The sequence below is a fragment of the Pongo abelii genome, chromosome Y (assembly GCF_028885655.2).
Source record: "Pongo abelii isolate AG06213 chromosome Y, NHGRI_mPonAbe1-v2.0_pri, whole genome shotgun sequence".
In the NCBI taxonomy this organism is placed as follows: Eukaryota; Metazoa; Chordata; class Mammalia; order Primates; family Hominidae; genus Pongo; species Pongo abelii.
Window position 1 is genome coordinate 54,009,125 of NC_072009.2, and position 12,746 is coordinate 54,021,870.

The window sequence follows — 12,746 nt, forward strand, 5'->3', positions numbered from 1 at the left end:
TAAGTTTTGGACAATGGATTGACCAGGCTCCAGGTAGGAAAGAAAACTCATTTCACTAGTGAGTGATGTAAGGTTAGAAATCCTAGGTTGAATATTCTGACACAAAATTCTTTTTATTCAAAAGTTAGAGAGAGAGATTTTGGGTTAGATATGTTGTCTCCACTAAATGCCTCCCAACAGTCAAAAATTAACTTGTCTCATGGTGTAACTTTTATGTGAAAGAAAATAATATTTTTGTAAAAAATTCCAAATAAAGGAAAGAGTATTTATTTGCAGTCAAATCCCTCCCATACAGTGCCATGATTATCTATTATTGAGGGACAAAATTGTCCTTTATAGGTAAAAATTTATAGTGAAATCTTGAATTCCTCTTGTTTCACAGAAATCCCAAAAACAAACCTTTTTAAATTTCACTACTAATTACTAAGACAAGGAGTGACTGTGTTAAGGAAACCTGCATACCTAGGCTGTAAAATTGCCCACAACACTGCATAGAAAAAATATGAAAGACATTATAGCTGTGAAAAGAAAAATTGTAAATTCTATAGATAAAAATGGGAAGTCCTTGTGTCAATGGCCTGATGAGTTGTCACAGACCAGAATTAGTCTAATGGTAATCAGATAACACTGAGATGTAGCCTCAAGCTGGAACTTTTAGCATACCTAGGATCTCCTCTATATCACATGTCATTGCCAGTCTCTTTATGAAAAAAAAAAAAAAAGTCTTAAAACAAACAAGATATTTTTTAAATGAATTTGAAAGTTTAAAGTCTACTTTTACCATTCTGATGAATTATTTCCTTCCCAGCCCATGCAGCAACATATGTGTAGTCTCAACAATGCACCAAGTTGTAATAGTATCCCTTTGTCTGTAATTATACCCAAAGATCTTTGCCTTAATTAAAAAAAAAAGTAAGAAGCTGAGAAACAAAGTTGAGATTAAAGAAAAAAAAAAAGCATGAGAAGAAAGCTCTCTGTCAAACAAAATAAGGACTCAAATGTGTTTCCCAATATGAGGTTGGGGTTCAGGGTTATTACAAACTAGCAAGAGAAAGAAATGTTTTCAGTCAGTGTACTGCTTTGAAGATCATGCGATTCAGCTTGGCTCACGGTCTTGGCCTGAGAATAATTAGAAAGCTTAACCCAAGAAACTTGCCTACAAATAATCAGGAGGTGTAGTCATAATTTATATCTACTGCTCAGCTCATCTCATGACCTATCAGGAGGTGATGTAAAAGTTTGGCTCAAGAATTTGGCCCAGGCTTAATCAGGAATTAAACAGTAATTTATAAAGGCTGGACTCACAGTTCCAAAAGAAACAAATGTGCCAACCAGAACCCACCAGCACTCACTGTGTTTATGCCAAAAAATGGACAATAAACTACTTCCTGGGAGCCAACTGATTACACAAAAGACAAAGGTATTTTTGTGCATTGGCTGGTTCTCTTCTCACAGTGAGCCAGAGTTTTGCACAAGATTTTTATCTGAATGGACTGAAGCTTCTTCTGTCTGTGACAATATGGACCTCGAGATACAACACTCTGTGTTAGTTATCTTATTGGTGTCTGCAGACAGATATTTTTAAGGCTGCTTATCTATTATGTGTAAATGAGAAATGAACCGGCAGACTGGTGGATTTCCAGGGACCAATTCCTTGCTGCCTCCCTAACTCAAGCTAGCGTTCTCATCTCAATAACACTGTGAAGAACTTCCTGAATGTGGGCACTTCAGATTTTACAATAGGAAACATGACGAGTCATTAAAGAAGAAGAGTAAAGACAAGAGAAGAACAGGGACTCTAGCTAACCCAATACAGTTTTATAAAAATCCAAGTCCCTGAGTGGCACCTGCTAACTGCTATCAGTGTGGCAAGAGAGGACACTTTCCCAAGAAATGCTCAGAAAACAATAGAGAGCCACCTCAACACTCTCCAACCAGTGGTGGTGACCACAGAAGGGTGTGCTGATTAATGAGCCATACACCACTAAGTCCAGGACCAATCTCACAAATGGTCCAGCAAGACTGATAGTTCCTGGAGATCAATTCCCCAGCTCTAACAGCTGCCATACTCTTTGAGTTCCAAACTCTTCAAAATCCTTGGGTGACTCTGAAGGTGGAAGGGAGGAAAGTAGACTTTCTTCTGGAAATTGGAGTGGATGTCTTTGTTCTGCTTTTCAATCTTGGCTTTCTCTCCTCCCCTGATGTGACAATGATGGATGTGTCAGCAAAAGACCTTTATAGAATATTTTCTCAGCCCCTTAGTTATAGTTGAAACAACCTTCTATTTAGTCATACCAATTTAATAATTCCTAAAAATCCCACTTTATTACTAGGTAGAGATATTGTGGTCCATATAGAAGCCTCCATATGAATGGCTGCAGGACAAACTCTTTTTCTCCACTAAGTGGAAAGTAATATTAACTAAGAAGCATGGGATGTCGAGGGAAATGTTGCTGGGCTACAATCACTGTATGCATCTGTATTTACCTTAAGGATTGCACTATTTTTTCTGGCCAGAAGCATTATTTCCCAAACCAGAAGGTAGAAAAGGGCTAGAAGTCATTATAAATAAGCTGTAAAACAAAGGCCTTTTTAGACCCTGAAACAGTCTTTATGAAACCTCAAATATCAAAGAATGTCATTTATTAACATGCCCAGAAATCCCATTTGCTTGGATCTCAAGAAGCAAAAAGTTTAACCAAGTCATAGGTATTGGGGGAACCAACCCCTTATATTTCAACCTCGGTTCTTTTATATTTCCCCTAAGTGTCAGGCAGTCTGAGAAATAAAAGGATAGGTTACAAAAAAAGAGAGAAATTTTAAAGCTGTGTGTCTGGGGGAGACATCACATGTCAGCAGGTTCTGTGATGCCCCCTAAGGCTCAAAACCAGCAAGACTTATTAGCAATTTTCAAAGGGAAAGGAGTGTATGCATAGGATATGGGAGACAGAGGTCACACACTGCACAGGGCAATAAAAGATCACAAGGCACAAGGTCAGGGTGAAATCACAATGTCAGGGTGAACCTAGAATTACTAATGAAGTTCCATGTCCTGCTGTGCATGCAGTGTCATTGATAAACATCTGAACAGGGTTCTAGAGCAGAGAACCAGTCTTACTGGAATTCACCAGGCTGGAATGTCCTAATCCAAGCCATCCTGGAGGTGCTGCAGGAGGCGAGGGTGTGTTTCATCGCTTACCTGCAACTGCATAAGGCCGACACCCCTAGAGCAGTCATTTTATAGGCCTCCTCCTGGGAATGCATTCTTTTCCCAGGGCTGTTGATTATTAATATTCCCTACAAGGGAAATAACTCAATGATATTTCTCTTACCTGTTTTTGGCAATAAGAGAAATATGTGTCTATTCTGCCCAGCTCCCAATCAGTCAGACCTAATGGTTATCTCCAATGTTCCCTGAACATCACTGTTATCCTGTTCCTTTTTGAAGGTGCCCAGATTTCATATTGTTAAACACACATGCTTTACAAACAATTTGTGCTGTTAACACAATCGTCACAGTGTCCTGAGGTGACATACGTCCTCAGCTTATGAAGATGAATGGATTAAGAGATTAAATAAGGATAGGCATAGGAAATTATAAGATTATTAATTTGGGGAACTAATAAAGGTCCATGAAATCTTCACAATTTACATTATTCTGCCACAGCCTCAGCAGGTCCCTCTGTTTGGGGTCTGTAACTTCCTGCAACACATGAGTATTTGGAAGTAAAACTCATGGTTGTGCTTGGCTTTAAGAGGTCTTATCAGAGATTCCTCAAGAAGAAGAGTTTCATCAATGGCAACGTAGAAAGCTGATTTAAGAACAATAATTTGGCCCACAGTTTATGCCAATAATTATTTTAACTATTAAATTTTAGACTATTTTGCTGTCAACTCAGGCCTATTATATTTGATTTCTACAGAAATGAACAAGAAAAATAGAAAAATTTCTTTCAAATCTTACATTGGACATTATCTTCTAGTCTCAAGTGGTGTTTGTCTTTGTGGGGATAAGACTAAGAAAGCTAAGCAAAACCAAGCCCTATGCATCCACAACTTCTCTGGCATAACTACAGCTGTCAGTTACAGGGCATGTCAGCAGCCTCAGAATTTTTAAGCTGTTTATTTCCTCAGCTTATCTGATTTTATAACATATATTTGGATAACCCAAATTTTTCTTCTCACATAGAGGAAACCAAACTCCAAATGGTACTGCAAATGAAACCACTTATGAAAACACCATGTTTCTGTGAAACCTTATCCTGACCTCAGGTGGAGCTCCAGCTGTTATGTCTCATTGGGCAACCCCCCTTCCCTAGCAGGAAGTAGCTAGAAAGATCAATTCTGTCTAACGGAAGTTAGTTAGGTAGTAGGGCTGTACTCTTGCTAACAGCAGAGAATAGTTAGGTAGCTGAGGGGGCCCTTGGTATAACTTCTAGGAACAAAGATCCAGCTTACCAAAAAATAGGCTACAGACACGTATTAGTAAACTTGCACAAACCTTCAGCCCACTCACATGAAGAAACACAGTCCAACATAGACAGATCTTTGTTCTTTATGCACAAAATATGCTCACAAACATACGGATTGAAAAACAAGAACAACAAGGAAACATCCTCATCTTTTGTATAAGCAGTGGACTTCCAAAAATAGCGGCTTTTCTTCAGGTGAGGAAAGTACACGGTGGGCGACAACAAGTTTCAGTGGGCACTTTTCTGGACACGCTTTGGAATATAACCTGAACTAGTATAAATAATCACGTCAGCCTCTGATTAGTCATGGGTAGAGGTCGTCGGCCAAGCTTTCACATCAGCACTTGTTTGGTCCCAAGCAAAATTCCAAAGCCAAGCTGAATAAGGCTTTTTCCAAGATCAGTCATCACATTCTTCCATTTCCCAGTACATGAGGACACCAAACACCAGCGTCACACTGGACAAAAAATTTGGGTTTCCACTGTGGAGAGCTATTTTAATTTCCTTCTTAAACTTCGGTTCTAACGACACTTTATGTGCACCTTCGTCAAGTTTTTGGACCCGAGATAAATAACTCTTTGTGATGTCACACAGTGAGAATTTGCTACTTGTGGTGCATTGGTGAGACACAATTAAAGCCTGAATTGAGCCCTGGGATGCATAAGTCTTACCTGGTCATCTAAAATCTGACCCTGGAATAAAAACTATGTCTCTGCAGGCCTTCCACCTTCCAGTGGTCACCACCACTGGCTGGACTGGGTTGAAGTGGCATCGTTTTGTTTTCTCTGCAGTTCTTCCTGAAGAGTCCTGGCTTGCCAAACTTTCAGCAGTTAGAAGGTACAGCTCAAAAGTCCTGGATTTTGCAGACCTGTAATTCAATCACTAATGCCTTTGTTTATCTCTTGCTTTTTCCTCCTTTCCCATGCCTCATTGTGGGCCCTACTTTAAAGGTCCAAGAATGCCACCCACAATTTTTCTACAGTGGTATCTTTTACCATAGTCTGCTTTTGTAGTTATCTTCTGAGTTAACGTTTGAGTAATAAACTTGCCTATTAAGATTACCTGTATTTTATTTAAATCAGGAGATGGAGATGATTGTTTCACAAAATCCACAGAATCCTCTCTCAGCCGTTTCATAAAGTTTGAAATATTTATATGTGATTTTTATTTCAATATAACCAGTATGGATCAATTAAGAGGTTTGATTCCAGGTCCTAGGAAGCTTTTTAACATGCACATTAGAAAGTCTTTTTGTTTCCACTCATCCGTAAAATCAGTAGGTATTTAGTTATGGTTTTTAATGGGCACCATCTCCCTTCTTATTGGAAATGGGGCTTCTGTCTCCTTTCCCATTTTTTTTTTTTGCACTGGTTTTGTTCTTTGCCTGCCTATATTAAACACGCTATTTGTCTCTGAAACTCTCTGTTGCCTGTGTGGCTTCCTGTTGCTCAGCAGTACTTAAGATTTGGCTTAGGAATGACATAACATGTTGCCACGTAGGAGCAAACACTTGGATAACATTTTGGAAAGCCTGTCTGTATGCATCTGGGTTATCAGTATGCCTTTCTAGGTCCCAATCTATCTGTTTAAAGCCTTATAATAAAAAGAGAACCAGGAATTTAGATACACCATGTTTATTAGGCATTTTCTTTAGGGTTAACGTTTTAATGGAGGATTGCTTGGGAGAATCGAAGAAGATAAGGATGATAAAGTGACTAGAGGAGTCTCTGGATAGGGGACACAAGAAAAGCTGGAACATCTGGAAGATTCTTCTGATGGTTTCCTGGGAGTTTGTTTCTCTGACTTTTGAGAATTGTTCACTATAGACATGTCTGATATGCTAAGAAGGCATGGTCAATATTACAGTGCTTACAAATATCTAGGTTGTTTGCAGGACAAAGAAAGTACCTCAGGCAATTTGCCTTCCCACTTACAGAAAATATCTAGATGTTGGATAACATTGAGAGAGAAAAGTTAGGAAGATAGGATGGATTCTTGCTAAAACTACTTTGAACAAAGAAACAGGCTAAAATACCAGTCTGCAGGCAGATTTTTAAAAAACCTGCAGAAACCTTCAGTCTACTCATGTAAAGGAACAAAGCCTAAGAAACAAATATTTTTGCATTTTTTTGTTACCTAAATTATGCCAACAGATAATCTGACAAAAGAAGAATGTTCTACATAAAAGTACTTTTCTTCTTAGATAATGCACATACTTCAAGAAAACAGTCTCTATTCCTTTTACACAAGGGGATTCAATGTGCTTCAAAGAGCACTTTTCTTCTTCTTTTTCTTTTTTCTAGATATGCTTTCCACTGTGAGCTGAGCCACTATAAATTTTTACTTCAGCTAAATTTCAGTCCTGGGTCAAGGTTCTGACTCGAGCCAACTAGTACTATTTCAAGACTAGTAAGTACCCTCTTTTCTTAATTCATAAAATCAGCAGAACCTGCCTTAGAGTGAGAAATACATCTCTCTCCTATCTGTGCTGCCAACAGTCATTTTTTTCCCTCTTAAGTTTTCAATCTGACTTCACTACAGTGAAGAAAAAAAAAGTCTAATGATACCTCAAAATAGCAGACAGATATATATAGTGGTACATCCACGTGACTGCAAAAGTGTTCATTAGAACACCCTGAAGACCACTGGGTAAACTAAATAGAGACTATTTTCTGGAAGAGAAGTGTTTTTATGCAGAATATTCTTCTTTTATCACATTACCTGTAGGCATATTTTAGGCCAAAAAAATACAAAAGAGTTTATTTATAAAGCTTTGTTCTTTATATGAGTGGACTGCAGGTTTGTGCAGGTTTTTTTTTTTTTTTTAATTTGCATGCAGCCTTATATTTCAGTCTGTCTCTTTGCTTAAAGTAGTTTTAGCAAGAATCCAGCCTATCTACTTAAGTTTTCTCTCTCAATACCATCCAACATCTAGACATTTTCTGCAATTGAGAAGGCAATTTGTCTGTGGTACCATATATGCCAGATTTCTTTGTTCTGCAATAAACCCAGATATTTCTAAACATTGTAATGTTGATCATGCCTTCTTAGCACATCAGACTTGTCTATAGTGAACAATTCTCAGCAATCAGAGAAACAAACCCCCAGGAAACCCTCAAAAGAAACTTCCAGATGTTCCCGCTTTTCTTCTGTCCCCTATCCAGAGACTTCTCTAGTCAGTTTATCATCCTCAGTTTCTTCAATTCTCCCAACTAACCCTCCATTAAACTGCTACCCATAAAGAAAATGATCAAAAAACAGGTTGCCTCTAAATTCCTGATTCTCTTTATATTACAAGACTTTAAACCAATAGATTGGGACCTAGAATAGTATTGTGATAACCCAGATAGAGAGAGGCTTTCCAAAATATATACACACATATATATACAGAGCATACACATATACTTATAAATACACACACGCTTATATACATGTGTGTTTATGTGTGTATATATACACATGTGTAATATATACACACAGACATATGTGTGTATATATATATGTATATACATACATATAGACATACAATCTATATAATTATATACCAGAGTGTATAGTTATACATACATAAACTCTGGGTATTACATATATATGTATTACATACATATATATGCACAGATACATATGTCCCTGTAAGTGTATATGTATATATACACACACACAAACAGATATACATATATAAACCCATTTGCATATACATGTATGTGTATGTATACACACATTTACGTGTGTACATGTGTATATACACTTATGTGTATATACACATAGATAAATATGAATATATATGTATATGTGTATATATACACATACACACACTTATGTGTGTGTATATATATACATACACACACTTATGTGTGTGAGTATATATATACACATACACACACTTATGTGTGTGTGTATATACACATATGCACACATACGAATTTTTGTATATATATCTATTTTATACAGACATGTATAATATCTAGAGTTTATGTACGTATACCTGTACACCCTGGTATGTGTTTATAAATGTATGTATATATACACATATCATACATGTGTATGTGTATATATATGTGTGTGTACATACACACAGACAATATTAAAGATTAAGTAGCGTAAACACAAATGTAAAGTTTCAGCAAAATTTTAGTATGTAAAAACAGACCACTTTGCCAGCAAATTGATACATGATTTGAGAGCTATTAATGTGCAGATTAAATCAATGGGTGCATTAGAGCAGGGTCTGCCATTCCTCGCAGCCAGCCCAAGTGATTCACCATTCATAGTACTAGATTTTAAAGATTATTTCCTTATTATACCCTTACATGGGAAGGATAAGCAAAGTTTTGCACCAAAGCATCCTCACCAGTCCTATGCTATTTCAGCATTTTGTAGGACTGTCCTTAAAGGAGCCTCAGAAAATATTTCCTGCGACCCCCATCATTCATTATATGGATGAAATTCTTTTGGCTGCTCCAATGGAAGAGTTATTACACCAAATGTTGAGAGAAGCAAAACAGGAGGAAATCTCAAAACAGTTCAAGAAAAGGTAGAAACAACCACTTCATACCAATACTTAGGCACTACTGTTACTGAAAAAAATGTTCAACCTCAGAAAGTCGCCCTCCATAGGGACAGATTACAAGCTTTCCATGATTTCCAACAACTATTAGGAGATATAAATTGGCTGTGCCCAACCCTAGGTATTGTTACTCATCAACTCAAACACTCAGACCCTCCAAGGAAATTCTTCATTAGGAGCAATGGGCTTAGGAGACAAACCAGTTGTTCCAGCAACTTACTAAGGAGGCAGAAGCTGAGTTACAGCCTGTAGTGCAGATTCTTCAGCAAACACAGGCCTCCCAGCTACAGCCATGAAACATTTTGGTTCTCTTTATTCCTTCTAGCCCCCAGTCTCCAACAGGACTTTTAGGCCAGATCATAGAAAAATATGAGAAATTCAATCAGAGAGTAAAATCTCTGCAAGTTTATCTTTCTTTAACTACTCAATTTATAACAAGGGGTAGGGATAGATCAAAATCACTTAAGAGATATGATCCAGACAGAATTACTTTTCTCCTTTTAGAGCCAGTCTAAAAGTGTGAGGAAAAATATTGGATTCCCAACAACAGGTTGCAGCATGGGAAATGTTGACTGTGTGGCAAATTGCTCTTTCAGATTATGTAGGAATAATACATAAGGATTATCCATCAGACAAAATTTTGCCATTTTACAAGTTCAACCTTTCATCTTCCCTGTGATTACTCCTCGCAAGCCCATTTCAGACAGCCAGACCTATTTTACTGATGGCTCTTCCAAAGGTCGCAAAGCTACTTATGGTATAAGCATACTCATACAATAAAAAAACCCAGAGTTTCAGCTCAATGCTCAGAACTAATGGCAGTTATTCAGGTTTTAGAGCTCACTGCTTTATCTCTTATTAACATTCTCTGTGATTCAGCCTATGTTGTAAATGTAGCCAGTCACATTCGGACTGCCACTATTAAAAGCACCCTAGAACTGAAGCTGTTTAACTTGTTTCTAAGACTTCAACAGGCTGTTTGCTCTTGTGCAGCTTTTTATATTTCTCATATTTGCTCTCTCACACAACTCCCTACACCACTATTTCTAGGTAACAATAGAGCCAATAAGTTGATTTGTTCTGCATTTCAACAAGCTCAAACTTCTCCTGTATTACTGCATCAAAACTCTGTCTTGACTCGTATGCTTCATTTGCCTAACAGCCAGGCTGCAGCCTATACAAGCCTGTCCTACTTGCCAGCATGTCACTGGAGTCACACCCATAGAAGGCTGTAACCTATGAGATTTAGCTTCAAATGAAATCTGCCAGATGGATGTTACTCACAAAGCTGCCATTGGCAAGCTCTCCTTTGATCATGTGACTATAGACACTTACTCTCATATGCGGCATGCTACATGCAAACCAGGTCAGACAGCTTGTTATGTACAATGACATTGTCTGTCATCATTTGCTCATATAGTGAGCTCCTAAAGAATTACAAACTGACAATGGACACGCTTATGTTATTTATGTTTTTTAAAATTTTTTACAGATGTGGTCAATCATTCATAAAACAGGAATTCCTTACAACGCCCAAGGACAAGGAATTATAGAATGGACAAATTGAACATTACAATGCGTGCTGAAAAAAACAGAAAGGGGAAACAGGAGACCAGTTACCACCTCAAACAAAATACATTTACTTTTACTTTAATTTTATTTTTAACTTATTTAGTTAAATTTTTTGACTCCTGGCACAGATAGTAAGACTACAGCAGAATGACACTGGTAAATGTTATAGGGAAAAAGGAAAGTATACACAAATATATTATGAAAATCCCCCTAAGAACGATGAAAAGGCTCAGTAACTTCACTGATGTAGGGATGAGGGTATGTTTGTGTTTTCACAAGAGATGGATAAACTGTGTGGGTGCCCTCAATGTGTTTGCGACCATGTCAATGGAGACTGGAAAGAACCATGGATCCCAACTATGGATCTGGCTTCTCCATTACAAGCCATGAGTCACTTGAAACTGCTAGAGCATCAGGGTCAGGGAAACACCCCTGACTTCAAGTTTATGGCCATGTTACCTGTAACATCCTGTGCAGTAGGTTTTCCTTGTGCAGAGACAGAAATATACAGGGCATATGTTTCCAATACCCCAGTATTATGGAGTGTCATTTGGAGTGAAATTCCCCCTGACATCTATCATGATCATGGAGGATGGGAACCAGGACCCCTAACACCCCCTGACAAAGAGTAATTATACCCTCAGAGCAATGATTATCAATTATGCCGCACCATTGGAGGGACTTCCTTTATGCATCACCCAGGTACATCACTCAACTGCAGTGGCCTACAAATTAATTCCAAGTATGGTTGAGTTACCATGGAAAAATCATGTACCTATTAGGCCTTAGCTCTGTTAACATTACTGGTGTAGCTACTAATCACTCCCAGCCACATCCCCCAAATTGTATTAATTATACAGAATGGGCTCTCTTGGAGAATTCTTACCACCCTCCTTGGACCCAGTGTCTTGCCCCCCTAGCTAGACAACAGTTCATGCTATTGGTAGACATTATTTTCTGGGTCCCTGTCATCATTTAGATGGGAGAGAGGAGAATTCAACCTAGTGACATAATCTTCACTGACACTGGTCAGCATCTCTTCACTACACTGCGCTCGAATTCAATTCCAATCTGCAACAAGGCTCGCTTAGCATGGAACAGGCTTTAGCACACTTTTGCCTCAATGGTATTATCAAGGAAAGAGATGTCCAATTCAGGAGTCGACAGGGAATGCAGCACTCCACTAAATGAATGGCAGCATTTGTGTTGGAACACTATCTAATTATAGTAATTGTGCTGAACACAGTTTTAATGTTACCTCTGTAGAAAATATTACCACTTAATTTACAATTTGTGTTTTTAAACTTATGTTTTTCTAGCAGCAAAAAGGAGCAAATCCAGGTAAATGATGCACAATTGACTTCCGATTCCTGTCAACTGTATTATTCCCTTAATCATAGCACAGCACAAACATACAACCAATCCACACTAGTAATTCTAGGTCACAATTCCAGATTATGGATTCTTGTAAATCTGTCTGAGCCTTGTGTGGCCACCTCTGGTTTCCATTTTTTAAAACTTTTTCTTACTCAGCTTACTCATTGTGTTTGTAGAGCCTTAGGCATGAAAATTTTTGTGAAAATCTCCTTAGGAATGCTAATAACTTCTGCTGTGGTGTCCATAGTAGCAATGCACAGCTCCATTCAAGCAGCTCAATATGTGGAAAATTGGATGTGTACAGCCAAACAGGCATGGATGCTTAAACATAAACAACACTGAGATATACACGGAAGCAGCAATGTTAAAGACCGCAGTTCTGTGGCTAGGAAAACAAGAACAAACTTGTAGTTGCAGAAGCAATTGGATTGTCATTTTAAGCATACTTATATTTGTGTATCCAATTTGGAATAAAACAAAAAATATCCATGGAAACTTGTAAAGGCCCATTTACATGGGGCTTTCACATCCAATGTTACTTTTGATATTAATGATTTACAAAGTAAAATTCTTAACTTGAATAAGCATAATCAAGTATTTGGGCCATGACTGAAAACACAGGCAGAATTCCAGCAAGGTTTAGAGAGCCTTAATCTTTGGACCTCCTCCAAACCTCACCTCAATGTCTTTTTTGTGATTATCAGGTAATGTTATTATGTCTCTGTTTTATGCTCATTGTCTGCAAAAGCAGCTGGACC